General features: G+C 49.7%; 1 protein-coding gene across 1 annotated transcript in view; it reads right to left on the bottom strand.

The window, feature by feature from the left end:
- Nucleotides 1-5,998, bottom strand: part of Tspear (thrombospondin type laminin G domain and EAR repeats) — a 224,462-nt gene that overhangs the window by 159,715 nt on the left and 58,749 nt on the right. The gene's annotated exons all lie outside the window — the stretch shown is intronic.

Here is a 5,998-nt window from a genome sequence, read left to right as displayed (position 1 = left end):
CTCCCCCCTCCCCCTCTCTTACCCTCTCTCTTCCCCTCTCTCTCCCTCTCTCCCCCCTTCTCTCTCTCTTTCTCTCTCTCTCTCTTTCTCTGCTTCTTGACCAATCGTGTTGCCTGTGCCTTAGACGACCTACCACCTGACCCTACCTGCCCTTGGGGGTTGGAGGTGAGGTGGAACAGAGTCAAGGACACATCTCCTGCAGGAGGACCTAATTGAAGACTGCCTGAGAGACCAAGGATGGCTGGTGCAGACAATGCCAGCCAATCGGGAAAGGCTGTTTAGAAGAGATGCTTTCTTGGAACCAATGGGGTATGGGTGGAGGTTATGAAAGGAGCTCCCAGAGTCTGTGTCCTTGACTCTGTGCTCTCTCACCTCCAACCCCCAAGGGCACGTAGGGTCAGGCAGCAAGTAGTCCAGGGCATCGGCAACACAGCCACCTCATGGTCCTGACACTGTGCTGTCCCCACTGTGATGGACTGTGTCCCTGGGAGCCTTGAGTCAGAACCTTTTCTTCTACTAAGTTGCTTCCTGTCAGGCATTTTGTTACAGTAGCAACAAGAGTGACTGACACAGTAGGGAACACCAGCTGTGCCAGCAGTCCCAGGTGCTCCTGTGCTCGGGGAGCCACCTCCCTTCCCCCACTCAGAAGACTACCCAAGACAACCACTGAGTCATCCCAGCAGCATAGAGCAAATGACACAGCCTTGTCTACTTTCTTGGGGACAAATCTATGTGCCCATAGATAAGAGGTCCCAGAGGGCCATGATGATACCACAGCATACTGTTGTAGTTGTTGAATGGCCAACAGGTAAGGCTCGACCTCACTGGAGGTCATATCCAACCACACTGGAGGTCATATCCAACATACATCTGGCCCTCTTTGGTGCTGTGATGAGCATGGGGTTGGAACAGAAATGAGACAGGGAAGAATTCACTGGGACCTCTATCTGCCCTTCTCATATCTACATGCTGATGCCCAAAACGCAGGGCCTCACCCGTCTGGTGACCCTTGGTGTGCCAGAGGGATGCCCTCCAGTACTCAGAGAGTGTGTCCCCTGTATCCTATGAACCTCTTTTCTGGTGTGGCCACACTGGGAGACAGTTTCCAAAGCTTTTAATTACAGGCTGACCCTAGAACTCTGTCAGGCCAGCCCCAGGCTTCATCCTGGGAGAAATGAGAACATCCATCCATCCAGACCGGTCTCTACTCAGGTTCACACCACTAGCCGACTCAGGTTTACACCACTAGCCGACTCAGGTTTACACCACTAACCAACTCAGGTTCACACCACTAGCTGACTCAGGTTCACACTACTAGCTGACTCAGGTTCACACCACTAGCCGACTCAGGTTCACACCACTAACTGACTACAGGACATTACTCAAATGCCCACAGCAGAAGAGTGGGTAGATGTTTGTGGGCTGTCCATACAAGGGACATCGCACATCTGTAGAGGAGGCAATCAGGTGGATTCACCTTGGAAACATCGTGCTTGATGAGATGACATGAGGTCACGTGTAGAAAACACAGAACAGGGACTTTTGGGAATGGACAGAAGGGATACAGGGCTCAATGACTCACAATGAAAGCAGAGACAGATATCAGCACAGAGAGGTAAGGATGGTATGTAGGATCAGGGGGTGGTGGATAAGTCCTCTTGACTCATGGTTCCAAAGTGTCCAGCTCTTACCCTGTTTGTTCTGAGCCCATAATAAGACAGAAAGACACACAACCCGAGCATGAGCCAAGGCTGCTCCCTTCATGGCAGATAGGGAAGCAGAAAGGAGGGAGGGCAGGAAGAAGCTCAAAAGGCCCGCCCCCAGTGGCCTACTTCCTCCAGTAAGGCCAAAAACCTAATGTTTCATCCACCTTCCCAAACAGTACCACCAACTGGATAGCAAGTGTTCAACACATAAGCTTCTGGGGACATTTTGTGCCTAAACCATATATCTGAGTTAGGGTTTTACTGCTGTGAACAGATACCATGACCAAGGCAACTCTTATAAGGACAACATTTAATTGGGGCTGGCTTACAGGTTCAGAGGTTCAGTCCATTATCATCAAGGCGGGAGCATGGCAGCATCCAGGCAGGCATGGCATTAGAGTCTTACCTCTTGTTCTGAAGGCAGCTAGGAGAAAACTGACTCCTGTGTGGCTAGGAGGAAGGTCGCAAAACCCCACCCTCACAGTGACACACTTCCTCAAACAAAGCCACACCTACTCCAACAAGGCCACACCTCCTACTAGTGCCACACTCCCTGGGTCAAGCATATTCAAAATCACCACACCATGCCTGTGGGTGTCTGAGGTAGGGCAGGGGAGGACAGAAGGACAACACAGGGGCAAGGAGCCTGGGGTGAGCTAATGCACACACTGATGACAGCGTAGTGTTGTGGGAATGTTCTTATACCCTTGATCATACTCTTTAAGTGGTGGCTCCATGGCACACCAAGCATTTCTCAGAAAAACTACTTAGTAGGAGGAACCACAGGCCATCACTGGGTCCCTGTGGCTGACAGTCCTATCCCTTCACCTTAGCCAGGACACGGTCTGAGAGCTTAGGACTCATGGCCATATACCCTTAATGCTGAAGGTAAACTCTGAAGTTGAACCTGATGGAGACAGAACCTGAGACCCAGGTCAGAGCCCAGAGCATGGCCGTGGGTACCAGAGGTCTTCAGATGACTGTGACGATTCTAAAGAAGAACCACCGACCTGCCTCAGGTGCCCAAGATAGATGTCGCCTCTAACCCAGCAAGGGACAGACGAGCCACCTCCCATAGTGTTTCCTATGCTGGCGTCTCTTCAGCAATGTGACCAAGTGACTGGGACCCTTGCCACAAACCTGACAAAGGAAAGTCAGAGCAGGAAGATGCATAAGTGGGCGGATGGTAACACACAGTCCAGGGAGCCGGGACGGCATCTCAAGACACCCACGAGTGCCTGAAGCCCCGAGCAGGGCTGAGCACCAGCCTGAGGGTCGCTCCAGCCCCGAGGCACCTCCGAGGAAGCTAGCCTCAGAAGACGAAGTGTGTGGCAACAGGAATAGTTACAACAATGTGCCACAATAAAAATAATTTTTCAAGCCCACTGTTGTAGTAAATATTTAATTTCAAATTGAAGGCTTCTACCCTGCCTTAGATCATTCAGTTCCCAGACAAGACATAAAACTTTTATATTCATAATAAGCCTTTAAAGCACTTAAGCGGAGCAGATATCTACCCTCTAAGCTATTTTTGCCTACCTCCCTATCAATAGCCCCAAGATATAATTTATCATGTTCTGCATCGGCTGCTCTTACTCCAATTGGCCAGCCCTCGTGGCCATGTTTTCATGACTCACCTACCCCTACCTGATGGCATCATCTCTCCACCTCTTCCCTCCCTTCCCATGGTCCTGCCTCAGACCCCAAACCTGGGAACCAAAACCTTGCCTGCCTCTCCTCTCCCCAGCTATAGGCTGTCAGCATCTTTGTCTAGTTTACATTAAGGAGCAAGGTCACATAGTATCACTTGGTGTACATGAGGATCTTCTCGTCTGGAGGCAACCAGATCTTGGGGGCCAGTATTATCATTATGATACATAGTAACAGAACAAACCTCAATAGCCGGCATCATTATTTCTGCAATTTTTTTTTTTATTTTTTGTTTTTTGTTTTCCCAGACAGGGTTTCTCTGTGTAGTCCTGGCTGTCCTGGAACTCGCTCTGTAGACCAGGCTGGCCTCGAACTCAGAAATCTGCCTGTCTCTGCCTCCCAAGTATTGGGATTAAAGGCATGGGCCACCACTGCCCGGCTATTTCTACAATTTTTCATTTTGCAGTTTTCCAGCTTCTGGAAAGTAAAATCGGTAGATGAGGGAGGTTGTGAACTAAGAGCAGGATGCTGTCCTAAAGAATGAGGACAGGGAGGGACAACGGGAGAGGGGAGGTAGAAGGGAGGGAGGAAAACAACCAGAGTTCTTAGAAAGTAAATCAGGCACCCACCAGTGAAGTGCTTGCCAGCAGGCTACAGGATCAGGGTAGCTTGTGGTGTGGCTGAAGTGGGAATTTGCAGAGGAGTGGGGGGGGGGGGGGGGGGGGGGGGGGGGGTGGCTAAGAGGCAGATCAGGAAAGCTGGAAACCAGGGTAGAGAAGGCAGGAGCCAGCATCAGGAGCCAGGGAGGATGGAGTCCCAGGAATAAACAGGAGATTCAGACTAAGATGAGAAGCTGAAAAGATTCCTGAGACCAGAGCTGAAGCGACCATCGCAGGTACACTCCCGCTCCCAGCAACCGGAGAGAACGCTCAGCCATATGACAGAAGGGAAGCCAGCCCTCTCTGCACAGCTACAGGATATGCAGATTCGTCACGGTGGCTTCAGAGACTGATCCACACAGGAGATGGCAGACATGTCTCATTGAGGCCACACTGGGCGTGGCGAGTCTACCTGGTATGTCCACAGGATCTTAATTTCATAGAGAGTTAAGATGGCTCTCTAGTGGCAGAATGTGTCTGGAAATAAAACCAGGACAATCTCACAAGGAAGGGTATAAAGGATAAAAGTGAGGAAAATGGGGACGGAGACTGTTGGCATCAGGGCCTTCGAAGCCCATGACATCACATAGGAGGGCCTCACAGGCCAGTTGCCAAGGCAACAGCCACCATATTCCCAGAATCCACTGGGCTCACCTCCCACCTTTACCTGTGACCACTCATATATATATATGGGGAACACCTCTCTCTCCCTCCCTCTCTCTCTCTCTCTCTCTCTCTCTCTCTCCCCCTCTTCTCTTTCCACCACCACCCTGTCTCTCCTACATGTGGAACTGTGTGGGCCTAGTGTGTACTGTGTCCAGACACGAGCTGCTATTCTAACACATCAGAGAAATACTAAAGGCCAGAAGGAGGCATGTCTAGAGTCTTGGAAGGAAAAACTATGAAGGAGAATTGGGTTTTAAGATAATGCTGAGATGAAAGGTCATACTGAAGTGAGATGGCTCAGTGGTTAAGAACACTAACTGCTCTTCCGAAGGTCCTGAGTTCAATTCCCAGCAACCACATGATGGCTCACAACCATCCATAGTGAGATCTTATGCCCTCTTCTGGTGTGTCTGAAGACAGCTACAGTGTACTTAGATATAATAATAAATAAATCTTTGGGCCGGAGCGAGCGGGACCAACTGGAACAAATGGGGCTGACCAGAGCAAGCATGGGCCAGAGTGAGCAGAGGTCCTGAATTCAATTCCCAGCAACCACATGATGGCTCACAAACCATCTATACATCTACAGAGTAAAATGAGTAAAAATGAGTAAAATAAATAAATAAATAAATAAATCTTTAAAAAAAGGTCATACTGAAAGTATTCATAGTCCACAAAGCAACACATCGCCCCAACACAGGCATTCTAGAACAAGCCCAGCATTCAGGAAGGAAACAAGAAACAGAAGCTGAAAGGCAGGTGAACTGTAGGGAAACCCCACTTGCCTCTGCTCAGACACATGAGCACCAGAATAAGTATTATCACTTGTGCCTTGAGGGACACTGGTTCAAACCCAGAATTTTTGCTTTTTGAGACAGGGTTTTTCTCTATGAAGCCCCCTAGAACTTGCTCTGTAGACCAGACTGGCCTCAGAGATCTGCCTGCCTCTGCCTCCCCAGGACTGAGATTAAAGGTGTGCACCCCCAGCACCTGGCTCCAAACCCAGAATTCTATACCCAGCCAGACTATCCTGTCTTGGGGAGCGGGTAGACCAGGAGCCTCTGAATTGTGACCACTATAGGTGTGGAGTCTCTGTTTTTGGAACAACAGAAAAATGACAATAGAAAAAGCTGAGAGTCTTAATTGGAAATGCTGAGTATCTCAGGAGGGTCAGGCACCATAAAAGACGGCCCCAAACCCTACTGGAGCACCGGCTCCCTCACTAAGCACAGGTGGTTCAGGGAGCACAAAGAGCCTCATGCCAACAGACCTCTGTGTAAATTGCACTGTGTAAGACTTATGTCTTAAAAAAAAAAA

The sequence above is a fragment of the Mastomys coucha genome, unplaced genomic scaffold (assembly GCF_008632895.1).
Source record: "Mastomys coucha isolate ucsf_1 unplaced genomic scaffold, UCSF_Mcou_1 pScaffold3, whole genome shotgun sequence".
Taxonomy (NCBI): domain Eukaryota; kingdom Metazoa; phylum Chordata; class Mammalia; order Rodentia; family Muridae; genus Mastomys; species Mastomys coucha.
The sequence above is the reverse complement of the archived record's forward strand: the minus strand, read 5'-3'. Positions and strand labels throughout refer to the sequence as shown.